The sequence below is a fragment of the Erinaceus europaeus genome, chromosome 16 (genome assembly GCF_950295315.1).
Source record: "Erinaceus europaeus chromosome 16, mEriEur2.1, whole genome shotgun sequence".
NCBI classification, from domain to species: domain Eukaryota; kingdom Metazoa; phylum Chordata; class Mammalia; order Eulipotyphla; family Erinaceidae; genus Erinaceus; species Erinaceus europaeus.
The window spans coordinates 43,525,033-43,538,212 of NC_080177.1; the positions used below are offsets into that span (position 1 = coordinate 43,525,033).

Consider the following 13,180-nt stretch of genomic DNA (forward strand, 5'->3'; position numbering starts at 1 on the left):
ATGCATACGTTATAAGCTCAAGTAGCTTTTGAACACTTAGCATTCACATCAAAGATTTAGTTTCACTAAGAAGAAAATCTTATCTAAACCTAAATCAGTAAGTTTACCCACCCCCAAATTACTCCATCTATATAATTTCTAGAATTTAACCAGAATAACTTCTTTAAAATTAATTTTCTTTGAGGAAATCAAAATGTCATTTAATGATAATTATAAAGCTCCTTTAAAATAAAAATGAAAAGATTAGAAATTAATATGCAGTTGTTTATATGTATTGGTATGTGTGTTAGATTAAAGCCACATATAAGAAAGAGAGAGAGAGAAAGAGGAAAGGGAGAGTGAGCTATGTGGAGAGAGATAGATTCATTGAGCTAACCTGGTGTTTGCCTAGGTTGTTTGCATATCAAATAAATCCTTCTATCCATATATTCATTATGAGTATCTAATAGACTTTAAGAATATTTGAAATAATATATCAAAAGAAAATCTAGGAGTGGAGCCAGGCAGTGGCACTCGCAGTTGAGAGTACATATTAATTTGTGCAAGGACAGGGATTGAGTTCCCATTCTCCACCTAAGGGGGGATGCTTCAAGAGCAGTAAAGCAGGTCTGCAGGTTTTTTTCTCTCTCCTTCTCTATCTCCTCCTCCCCTCTCAATTTCTCTGTCTTGTCAAATAATAAAATAGAAAGAAAAAAGAAATAAGAAAAAAAATGGTTTGGGAGTGGTGAATTTGTACAGCCAGAACCATGCTCCAGTGACAACTGGTGGCAAAATAATAATAATAATTAAAATTTTTTCAGAGATTCTGGCAGCTTGCATTTAACTTTGTATAACAACAGATGGCTCTTAAAAATATCTTGCTTCTTTCAACTTTTCACAACTCAATGCAACATATCAATGACTAATACCATCTTACATTTGTAAGATCTACAAATTACAATTCACAAAGTGCTTTCCAATTCGCAACCTCAAGTGATCTTTATAGTAGTGCAGATATAGTCAGGACAATGTTATACACCCCCTTTTCCCAATGAGAAAGCTGAAGTTTGGAAATGTTAATCAGAACTTCAAGCAAGTTGAATGCATTTAAGTAAAAGAACAGGAATGATTGGTTTACATCAACTGGATTCATGGACTCATGATTCATGGATTGCTACTGGGTTCTTTCTTTATCCTTCTATATTGTTTGTTGGAATTCATTTTCTCAGTAAAGCGAAAAATGATCTTATATGATTCTTACTGCCTTGAAAATAAAAAGGATTAGACCTCAGTTCCCTCAATATGACTTGGAAAATTCCAGAGGCAGACCTACTTGTTTCTGCTGTCCACTCTGCGCCAACTCTTGTGGTCAAGGGATATAATACTATGGATTCTCCAATTTACTAAACTCCCCACCTCTGTGGCATTTTCTAAACATAAAAACAAAACAAGAATGGACACAGCCAGTGACAAAACACGAGGAGCAAGTCAGCCACCATAATCTGTACAGCTGCATTAGACAACTTGCCCAAGAAGCAGAATCAGAATCACCTGCAAACAGGGTCCCAAACTACAAACCCACTGTTCTCCCCCTTTACTTCACTGCCTATTTTAGGATTCTCAAAGGTGCCACCATGTTTCCCTCCTCTTCAGAGTCACAGTGTGTGTGGTCTGCTGCAAAAATAATATTTGGAGGGGGGAAGAAAAAGAAGAAAAGAAAAAAAGCTTGGGTTCTAGGTCCTGATCCTTTCACTCATCAGCTGTGTTTTTGGGCAAATTTCTCAACCTCTGGGAACCGCAACTTCCTCCTTTGTAAAATAAACAGCTGCTGCAGTTATAGGGTCATTGAAAGGTTAAAGGGAGATAATGACTCTAGATGACCCCGAAAATTATAAAAGAACTAACTTCAGGTTTATTGGTCAGTTTCATATGTGAATTTTACAAAGACTGAAAATGCACACTAAGGCCCTTCAGTAACAGTCCTCCCTGCCACCAGCCCTCTCTACTAGCATCATTTTGATCCTGGCACTCTTACTTTCAAAAGACATGTTTCAAAAAGAAGCATCAGAAATTGTTGTTAAAATTCGGAGGCTCCAGCTGCCCGGGCTAGCTTCGCGGGCGGGTAACAGAGATGACCAGAGACATACGGCTGGGCAGGGAAGCTGTATTTCTTTATTCAAGAACAACGATTTATAAACTAAGACAAACTAATCACCAAACAGAACTCTGCTGCCTCTTTCCCCCGTGACGGCGCCAAGCACTCTCCAACTCTGCAACTCTCCAACTCTCCAACTCTAGAACTCTCTCCGGGGTTCCTTGGGGCGGGGCCAAGCGGGCCCGCGAAATTAGCAGGACTGATCCAATTTTCTTGGCAGGGGAGAGCTAGAACAACCCAATGTAAAGCATACAACAATTCCCCCTTTTCTTTTTAACTAAATGACTACGGTATCAAGGGTGTGGGGTGAACAGAAACCTATATCGTACAGGCATTTTTAAAAAAAGAAACTGGCACAAACATGGAGAAACATGTAAGCAAGTAACAAGAACCAGTGTGCTGCCAAGGGAAGGCCTGAGGGGGCCATGTTTTGCCTCTGTGGGCAAAACTTTATCAGCTTAAAAAAACATTTCTTGCCTCTGGGGGGCGTACTTGTCTCCACGGACATTTGTATGGGGGCGGGGAACGGCCTAGAGTCCCAAAGGCAGCTGGCTGCAATTTACTTACCATGAAACAAAACTTATTAGCATAACCACAGCACAATCTAAAATTACTAATAGAGAAGGAATTTGAGACTTTTACATATCAACAACGTCTTTTTAACCTTTTGTTACACCCATTCAAGATGGAGACACACCCTAGGTGTGCACAGGAAAGGAAACCTCAGGCATGAGAATAATTAGCATAGCCATTGTGCGATCTACCATTTCTAATAGAGTAATGGAGAGTTTTACATATCAACAAGTCTATTTAACCTTTTGTTTAGACCAACTTAGTTAAAATATATTGATTGTTAACTAATTTTTACCTCAGACTTTAAATGTAAGTTAATTTTATCTTTATGAGAATTACGTTGAAAACCTTTTTCATTTAACTTTGACTAGTAAGAATTTAGCCTTAAAGTTACTGTTTACCAAACTTTAAACATACACACAAACATGGTCATTAATGCATAAGGAGAGATACCTTTGTTACAAAGACATGTCATTTCAAACACGAATTTAGATATGTACTGTCTTAGTTGTTGGGGGTGTGTGTTGTCCAGTGGTGGTCTCTTAGGCAGCTTCACTTCTAGGAATTGCAGGTTGTGATCTCTGCACAAATCTCTGCGTACTCCAGCTTGTCTGCCTTCAGACCGGACCGGCAGCTGGAGATCTCGTGTGCCCAGTTTCGGCAGGGAGCCCGGGGGTCCGGGAGGTCTGGGATCGTTCCAGAATTCATAGCATGAGGGCGGGCAGGCCAGCCTTGTAGAAGGCGTGGGCCGAGGTACCCAGGGGTGGCGGCCATGATAGGCTGCCGCGGCCCTGCCCCATGTCTGCTGCCTTGTTCGCAGTGGCCTAGCAGTGTGGAGGGATCACGCGTCCAGTGCCCTGCACCACACGGTGGAAGAGCCGGCTCATGTGGGCTGGCCTGTGTGCTGGCATTGGGCTCCTGCGTGCTGGCGTCGGCCTCCTGCGTGCTGGCGTCGGCCTCCTGCGTGCTGGCGTCGGCCTCCTGCGGGCTGCGGGGATGCGGGCTCGGTGCGCAGGGTTGTCTGGGTGCAGCCGGCTGGCTGGCTGTTTAACCAGGTGGAAACAGCAGCTCCGCGCCTCACCTCCCACCCGCTGGCTGTTCCCGCTGGCTGTTCTGAGTTCGCCCGAGCAAATGGAAACCACAGAGTGGTCCAGAGATAAATGTTTCAGAAACAGCAAAACAGTCTCGTGAAGAAAGAGCAGAGGCCTTTGGAGATCTCTTCACAAGCAGAAGAGAAGGCCATAATACATAGGTAGCCAAATTGTCTTCACTTATCTGAGAGATGCGCAGGTCAGGTCCACGTGGGCGCCATCTGTTGTTAAAATTCGGAGGCTCCAGCTGGCCGGGCTAGCTTCGTGGGCGGGTAACAGAGACGACCAGAGACATATGGCTGGGCAGGGAAGCTGTATTTCTTTATTCAAGAACAACGATTTATAAACTAAGACAAACTAATCACCAAACAGAACTCTGCTGCCTCTTTCCCCCATGACGGCGCCAAGCACTCTCCAACTCTGCAACTCTCCAACTCTCCAACTCTGGAACTCTCTCCGGGGTTCCTTGGGGCGGGGCCAAGCGGGCCCATGAAATTAGCAGGACTGATCCAATTTTCTTGGCAGGGGAGAGCTAGAACAACCCAATGTAAAGCATACAACAAGAAATGTCTCAAAATTAAAAGATTTGACTCCAAAGAAAAGCTTAGGATATTTATCACACTCACAGATTAAACAAGAGATGGAAGATTTTTGGCAGACACACAAGAAAACCATTAACAGTGCTTATCTCCAGAGAATGGAACTAGATGCTGATGTCTGGAAAGAAATTCATATTTTGAGTTTATGCCTGTAGAATGCGTATTACCACTTGCTAAGGATATGATGTTAAATCCCTGTACCCTTACACATCAGAAATGAGACCTACCTTCACAGTTACCAGCTACAAAACAGGGAGCATGCAACTACTTCCCAACTCTACCAGTGCTGTTCTTGTAAGCACACTTTCTTATTAACATCAGAGGATGCTGTGCTTCTAGGAACCGCTCTATTTTACAGCTGGGGGTTTGTATGATATTTTCTAAGAAATTAAAGGTTACATGGTAGCATATGCCAAAGCTAAGTCGAAATAGTATTTTAAAAAGAATGATGATGCAACAGCTAACAAAGTTTGAATGGCTTGCACTGGCTAAGTGCTGCATTGGTTGCCTAGTTACAGCTCCACAGAAAGGTCAAAATAATATGCTCCAAATCTAAAAAAATAAAAACTTTAATGCTTCATTGTTAAATCAATAATTATGTATGCACCCGTAGGTGGTCATCCCTTAAAACATACCCCTCAGGGAGTCTGGTGGTAGCAACAACTTAAGTGTAGGTGGCGCAAAGCGCAAGGACCTGCGTAAGGATCCAAGTTCGAGCCCCCAGCTCCCCACCTGCAGGGGAATCGCTTCATAAGCGGTGAAACAAGTCTGCAGGTGTCTTTCTCTTGCCTTCTCTGTCTTCACCTCCTCTCTCCATTTTTCTCTGTCCTACCCAACAACAAGGACATTAATAATAACTAGAACAATAAAACAACAAGGGCAACTAAAGGGATTACATAAATAAATAAATATTTAAAAATACTCATCAGATTTTGATTAGGGGTCACTTCTTGGGATTCTTTTAAGAAGACATTCTAACAAAAATATTTAGGAGAGTTGAGTGGTAGCACAAGGGGTTAAGCGCAAGTGACGCAAAGCACAAGGACAGGCATAAGGATCCCGGTTCCAGCCCCCAGCTCCCCACTTGCAGGGGAATCACTTCACAGGCGGTGAAGCAGGTCTGCAGGTGTCTATCTTTCTCTCCACCTCTCTGTCTTTCCCTCCTCTATTTCTCTCTGTCCTATCCAAAAACGACATCAACAACAATAACTACAACAATAAAACAAGGGCAACAAAAGGGAATAAATAATTTTTAAAAAATAGACATTTCACTATATAAAATGTGTTACTTTAGTCACATTTCATTAAAGTGATCAAATCTGGACTCCTATCATTTCAAATTGCTGTCTGCTACAATAGGATAGTCTCAAAATTAGTTGATAAAACCTTTATTCCGGAAGTCTGGCAGTAGCACAGCGGGTTAAGCACACCGGGCACAAAGCGCAAGGATCGGCTAAGAATCCGGTTCAGGCCGGATCACTTGCAGGGCCGTCACTTCACATGCAGCAAAGCAGGTCTGCAGGTGTCTGTCTTTCTCTCCCCCTCTGTCTTCCCCTCCTCTCTCCATTTCTTTCTGTCCTATCTAACAACGACGACAGCAATAACAACAACAACAACGGGAAAGTAAATAAATAAATTTTAAAACTCTTATTCCAAAGATGTAATGAAAAGACAAGTTTCAAATTGTTAACCCTAAGAACATTTGTTGTGGCCAGCTTTCCAAAGTACAGTCCAGTCTACATTCTAGTTAGAAAAAAAATGCACATCTTCCTAATAAAGAACTAGTGTCTTAAGTTTCTGATATGTTCCGCTTTCATTACCATTAGGGTTCCTGATTAGATCTGATTTGCATGCACTTAAAAGTCCAAATATCTGCTTAGTTGTGACAAAATAAAACAGTTCTGGTATAAAAATTAACATAAGCACATTAAAATGAATGAATTTCCAGAATTTGAAAGATAAGAATTTCCTTCTCCCTCTCTTTTTGGAGGAAAAATTTATGACATGAAATTAATCACTTGAAAGTACACAATTTAATGATATTTGCAAAATTCACCCTGGTGAACTTTTTTTTAAAAAAGTCTTGTATGCATAGTAGTCACTGTGATACCTTGTTTGTGTTTACACTCTTATTTTTCTTTGGAAAAAACAATGTATGTGGGTTCAGATTTCTGTGTAAGGATATGATCTATTTCCAACTCTTCTGGAACTTGTTTGATTCACACGAAAAAAGCAGAAGTTCAAAGAAGAAATTAATCTAGTCTTAACAAAGTAAAACAGAATTGGGTAAAGACCTCCAAAAGCGATTGAAGTGAAAGTCATAGTAACATATTTTTATTCAAAACTTACTTTGACACAAAATCCAGAATTTCTATTCATAACTGATAGTGTTCAATTTTGGAGGTTGGGGTAAGGATTGAAAGCAAATTATATGCACCTATGAATTAGGACAGTTTGGAAGATTAGAAAACAATTAAATGAAATATTGGGACCAGATGGTGATGCACCCAGTTGAGTGCACACATTCACTGAGCAAGGATCAAGGTTCAGTCCCCAGTCCCCACCTACATGGGAGAAGATTCACAAGCAGTAAAGCAGTACTTCAGTGTCTTTCTCCCACTTTACCTCTCCCTCTTCTTTTAATTTCTCTCTGTCCTATCAAAACAAAGAAAGAAAAAAAGTAAAAATGGCCACCAGGGGTGGTGGATTTGTCATGCGGGCAAGGAGCTCTAGCGAATAACCCAAGTGACAATTGGAAAAATAATAATAATATCAAACACACCCATCCAAGAAGATTTGTGTACACCTATGTTCGTAGCAGCATAATTTGTAATAGCCAAAACCTTGATGAGTGGCTGAGAAAATTGTGATATATATACACAATGGAATACTTCTCAACTATTAAAATAGGTGAATTCACCTTCTTCACCTCATCTTGGATGGAGCTTGAAGTAATCATGTTAATTTAGATAAGTCAGAAAGAGGAGGATGTTTATGAGATGATCTCACTCATAGAAGTTGAACAATAAGATCAGAAGGGAAAACACAAAGCAGATATATTGCACCAAAGTAAAAGACTCAGGGGTGGGGAAGAGGATTCAGGTCCTAGAACATGATGGCAGAGAAGACCTAGAGGGGGTAAAACTGAGAAATGTACAAACTACTATATTTTACTGTTGACTGTAAACCATTAATCCTCCCAATAAAGAAAATAAATAAATGAATAAATAATAAAGAAGGAAATATTGTCAGCTTTTAAAAGCTAAATGGCCACTGTGGGAAAGCTAATTTATTGCTCTTTAAATTACACTTACATTTGTCTTTGCTTAGTCTTAATGATTTAGGAAATCAAAAATCACCAAAACAGGGTCACAGAATAAGAGATCCCCAGGAACTTCAATATTCTTCTTTATCATTCAGGCTTTGCTATGGATAGCATGTGGAAGGATGTTATGAAAGCAGGAAGGAAAGGCTGAGTAAGAGTAACCTTTACTCAGATGCAGCTACTTTAGTCAGAGTAAGCTGTAAACTGTAAGGTTTGTCTATATTTTCAGATATTTACTTGGAGATTTTGATGCATGGCCATTACTGAGATCCACTGCTCTGTATTTATAAGCAGTCTACAGAACACAACAACCTGGACATCACACCACACAGATCTGAATTTGCTCTTCTCTTCTATACTTACAGTACAGTTATTACTAACCACATACTCTCCCAAAAGAGTTATGTTTATCCAGATGTCTTCCATCTTTAATCAGAAATAGTATTAGTTCTCCCATATCTGGCCCATCATTTCTAAACCTAAGATCTCTTGTTTGTCTCCTTTCCATTATTTTCTTTCCCACTTTTGTATCCTTTACTGTGGAATCTTTACAATTTTCACTATATGTGTGCCCTTCTTTGTCCTTCCACCCAAACTAGAATCTGAGACACATTCTCAAGACACATTTCTTCAGTTGGTTACCTCCAAGTCATACTAAAATTTTAAGGAGTCCCAGGACATACTACATTCTTTGGGATCTTTATAAACTTTCATATGTGAGTCTTTAATCTCAGAACGTCTTTTGCCTGCTTCTCTGACTAATGGCTCGGTATGCCATAGCCAAAAGTCCTTTATCCAAAAGCCTTCTCACTAAATTCCCGCCAAATTAGCTCTCTTTGTAGCAATCAGAGAACCCTGATCATAGTTTGACAACAGTAATCACAGAGCTCTGCTTCCATACAAGGTTTTCTGCTCCAAGATTCTACTCTACGAGACTGAGCAACTTGGGACAAGATTAGTGTGTTTTGCATTTTTCTGGCATTCATTCATTTGCCCATTCATTCAACAGTTTTATTTAATATGTAACAAGGACCAGACAGCTTTCTGGATGCTGGCAGCAAAATTGTTGGCAAGTTAGTTAGTATTTCTATTCTCTTAGAGAATAACAAGGAGGATCAGAGGATAGAAATTTATAACACAAGAAAATAAATCAAAGGGTTTAAAAATGTTAGCTTTGTTTTGTGTATTTAAGTTCCCAATATATTAAAAAGTAAAAAATTGTCAAAAACTTTGGCAAATTCTGAGTACTTACATTTAGTAATTAAAGTTGTATGATGGGCCATCTTTTCAATCTGTTAATACATTTCTGTTAGATAGCTTCACTAGGAGATATCAAAAGTCTAAACACGACAAGTTCAGAGATATGAGGTGAAGAACATTAGCTTTCTTATCCTAAGAAGACTCTGACACTAGTATCTACTAAATACCTACTGAATATGGCTGACTCCAGCAAAGTAAGTCAGGTTGTAAGTAGAGTTCCTTAAAAATATATATTTTGCTATAGCCAATAAATAGCTATATAAATAAATCACTGAAAATCTAACAACCAAGTTCAAGTCATTGACACTTTGTTCAACATAGAAGTGGAGCAGAAAATTATCAAAAGTGAACAGTAGGGAGATGGAAGTTCATTGTATTATTATCTCTACTTAGAAATATGCTTGAAATTATTCCTAATAAAATTACATTTTAAATGAATATAATGGTGGGGGTTGTCCAAATTACTGCTTCTTGACTGGGGAAGACAAACACATTATTACCTGTCTTAACATTTCAGTTATTTTTCAAGTCCATAAACAGATTCAAATGCATTTAGCTGTTCTCAAAAGCTTCTTCACACAGAAACCCTAGTAGCATTATACTGACATTTTGTAGCTGTTATTTTTGTTGCTGGAAAAATCCCTACAATGTCTACAACTAAACTATTAACTATTAAGGATTTCTTCATTTCTTCTTCCCTGATTTAATCTACCTACCTAGAGAAAGTCTTACACACAGTATGTCCTCAATGGCTATGATGATTAATCATGTTTGGTGCTATAGTGATACATTCATTAAGGCATTAATCTCAAAGGCTTAGGTTTTTAGAAAGTAAGGTGAGGTAGCACAATGGCTATGCAAAATGACTTTTATGCCTGAGCCTCTGAGGTACCAGGTTCAATCTCTAACACCACCAGAAATCAAACCTAAGCAGTACTCTGAGGAAGAAAAAAAAAGTGAATATTTAGCTGAGATATCTTATTTTAGCTATCATTGAGGAGAAGCTTTTTTTTTCCTTTAAATCCTGAAGTCCTGTCATCAGGACTCTATGAATGTTTAAGCAAGTGCTCTTATCTAAAGGATTGTTTAAGATGATTTTCCCCCCTGAATATGTGGTTAGTTTCAAGTCCAAGAAAAAAATATTTTAGAGTTCTTACCTTTTCAGTTCCTAAAACTTGAGGCTCACGGGAAGATCTGGCTGTTGAGAAAGCAGAGAAGAAAAACATTTTTCCCTTTTTTATATTTCTTTATTTATAAAAAGGAAACACTGACAGAACCATAGGATAAGAGGGGTACAACTCCACACAATTCCCACCACCAGAACTCCATATCCCATCCCCTCCCTTGATAACTTTCCTATGGGGTGCAGAAGGTGAAAGGTATGGCTTCTGTAATTGCTTCCCCACTGAACATGGGCGTTGACAGGTCAATTCATACTCCCAGCCTGTCTCTCTCTTTCCCTAGTGGGGTAGGGCTCTGGGGAAGTGGGGCTTCAGAACACATAGGTGGGGTTGTCTATGCGGGAAGTCTGGTTGGCATCATGGTAGCATCTGGAGCCTGGTGGCTGAAAGAGATTTAACATATAAAGCCAAACAAGTTGTTGACTAATCATGAACCTAAAGGCTGGAATAATGCAGATGAAGACTTGGGTCTCCTTTTTTTGTAGGTAGCTAGTAGGCCTATTTTAGTTATATTCCAAAGGACCTGTGGCTATACTAGTTTTGTTTTTGCCCTGAGCATGAAATCTGATATGTAGGTGAACCCAAGTTATTGTCTGGAGGGATGATGTTATGGCTGGAATAAAGGACCAGAAAGCTAGATCAGGGAAGAGAGTAGCTACCTAATATATGAAAGAGGTATAAATATTGTTGACTGTAAACCCCATTGATTTGATCTGATCAGGGGCCCATATTCAGCTTAAGAGCCTATATGACCTCTGCATCCCTGTAGATCTGAGCTCACATTCTGTGGTCATCAGTAGGATGACCTATTTCTGGCAAATAGGATTTGGTAATATTGTCTAAATATCTCTACAGGTGGCAGGTATCACAGGTTTATATTTCTGAGTGAAGAAGCAAATGTTTTGTTAACTCTTTTTTTTTTAGAATGTCGGTTTCTTTTTTAATTTTTTATATTTATTTATTTTCTCTTTTGTTGCCCTTGTTGTTTTTCATTGTTGTAGTTATTGTTGTTATTGATTTCATCATTGTTGGATAGGACAGAGAAAAATGGAGAGAGGAGGGGAAGACAGAAAGGTGGAAAGAAAGATAGACCTGCTTCACCACCTCTGAAGCGACTTCCCTGCAGATGGGGATCCAGGGGCTCCAACCAGGATTCTTATGCTGGTTAGTGCACTTTGCACTACGTGTGCTTAACCTGCTGCCTACCACCTGACTCCCTTGTTAACTCTTAAGGTTTGTGAAAATTAGAGTCCTATTCTTTGGGTACTTGCCTATTTTGTAAGAAAATGTGAAAACACAAAGCTAGTTTGGGCAACTAGGCAAAGCAGAAAACTTGGTAACAGAAACTGATGAATAAGAACAAATTTTGCATCAGACCTAATCTTGATCTGCTCCCAGTACGACCAGAGTATAGAGACAACACACCCTGAGCTTTTTGCATGAAGGACAGAGTTGGGATTCCACTTGTGTTTAGGTGAGTGTTCATTTGCTCTGTTACTCTTGAAGACAGTAATTTGGGACAAGTTAAATCATTCTAGCATTCAAAGTTTCTATAAGCTGTTTAGAAGTAGAAGCTCAATATGCTGTATTCCTAGCCCTTAACAGTCTCTGAGACAGTGAACAGAGCTGGTCTGATTTTGACTAGTGTCAAGTATGGTTCATATCAGTGAAAGTTCCCATGTAGAGCTATCAAGAAAAACCTATAGAAAAACCTTGATAGAAAAACCTATCAAGCACCCAGTTTAAAAGGAATTGTCCAAGTCTCTGAGACTGCTTCACAATTCCCATCCTGCTGTATCTCATAACAAAGAAGTACCTTATATCTGAGTATTATGGTTGAGGGTGGACTCTACAACCAAATGAGCAAGAGTGCTTCTAGTGTTTTCGCAGTGCTAGAATCTCAACCCTATAAAGCATATACCCATATGATTATAATTGTTCATGTGTTTTAAAATGAACCAAAGTTACTAGAAAATCCTTACCTTATGATCAATGACAGAAAACAAAATAAAAACAAGCCAAGGTAAAAAAACAAACAAACAAAAATTATTTTCAGAAACCGAACCCTAAGGCTAACAATGACAGCTGGACCTTGAAAAATAAGACTATCAGGGTGCTCTGAGGTTAACACGGAGATATCATCATTAACAGCATAAATTAGTACAACCTTTCTGGAAAGAAGTATGGCACTAGTTACTAATACCTTCAACTATGTTATCAGTCATTATTTTAGTTCTGCCACTCCTTGACTTCATAAAAGTAACCTAAAATGTAGACAAAGAACTATTATTAAGATGTTAGAAATTTAAAAAAAGGTGTTAGAAATAGTCTGAATATCAATACAACATATTAAGTAAAACAGAAATACTCTGTATGAGTAAACACTGAAACAACAAAGAAGAAATATTTAAATGATGGAACTTACAAATAAAATTAAGTTATATGAAAAGAGAACATAATATTACATATAGCACAACATCAGTTATTTTTTTCTAATTGCTACCAGGGTTAGTGCTGGGACTTGGTGTGTAATAAATCCATAGCTCCTAGCAGGTCCTTCCTTCCTCCCTCCCTACCTCCCTACTTTCCTTCCTCTATTCTTACCTTCCTTCCTCCTTTTCTTTTCTTTCTCCTTTTTTCTTTCTTTTCTTATATAGGCAGATAAATTGAGAGGGGCAGGGAATATATAAAGGTAGAGAAAAGAAGCTTTTTAATTTGATGTAGTCCCATAGGTTTATACTTGCCTTAGTCTTCCTTGTAATTGGATTCATTTCACTGAAAATGTCTTTAAAATTTATGCGGAAAAGAGTTCTGCCAATATTTTCCTCTAAGTATCTGATAGTTTCTGGTCTAACATCCAAGTCCTTGACCCACTTGGAATTTACTTTTGTATTTGGTGAAATACAGTGATTCAGTTTCATTCTTCTGCATGTTTCAACCTATTGTTTCCAACACCATTTGTTGAAGAGACTCTGCTTCCCCCATATAATAGTCTGGGCCCCTTTGTCAAAGATTAG

At 38.9% G+C, this 13,180-nt stretch overlaps 1 protein-coding gene across 2 annotated transcripts in view; it reads right to left on the reverse strand.

Moving 5' to 3' along the window:
• The window catches only part of GNG2 (G protein subunit gamma 2), a 125,139-nt gene that overhangs the window by 92,710 nt on the left and 19,249 nt on the right, over positions 1 to 13,180 (reverse strand). Inside the window, exon 2 of one of the 2 annotated variants that reach the window (XM_016192106.2) lies at positions 10,140 to 10,180. The exons of the other annotated variant lie outside the window; for it this stretch is intronic. The gene's annotated coding sequence lies outside the window, so the exon portion shown is untranslated. The remainder of the gene's footprint in view (positions 1 to 10,139; positions 10,181 to 13,180) is intronic. 2 annotated transcript variants of the gene reach the window in all.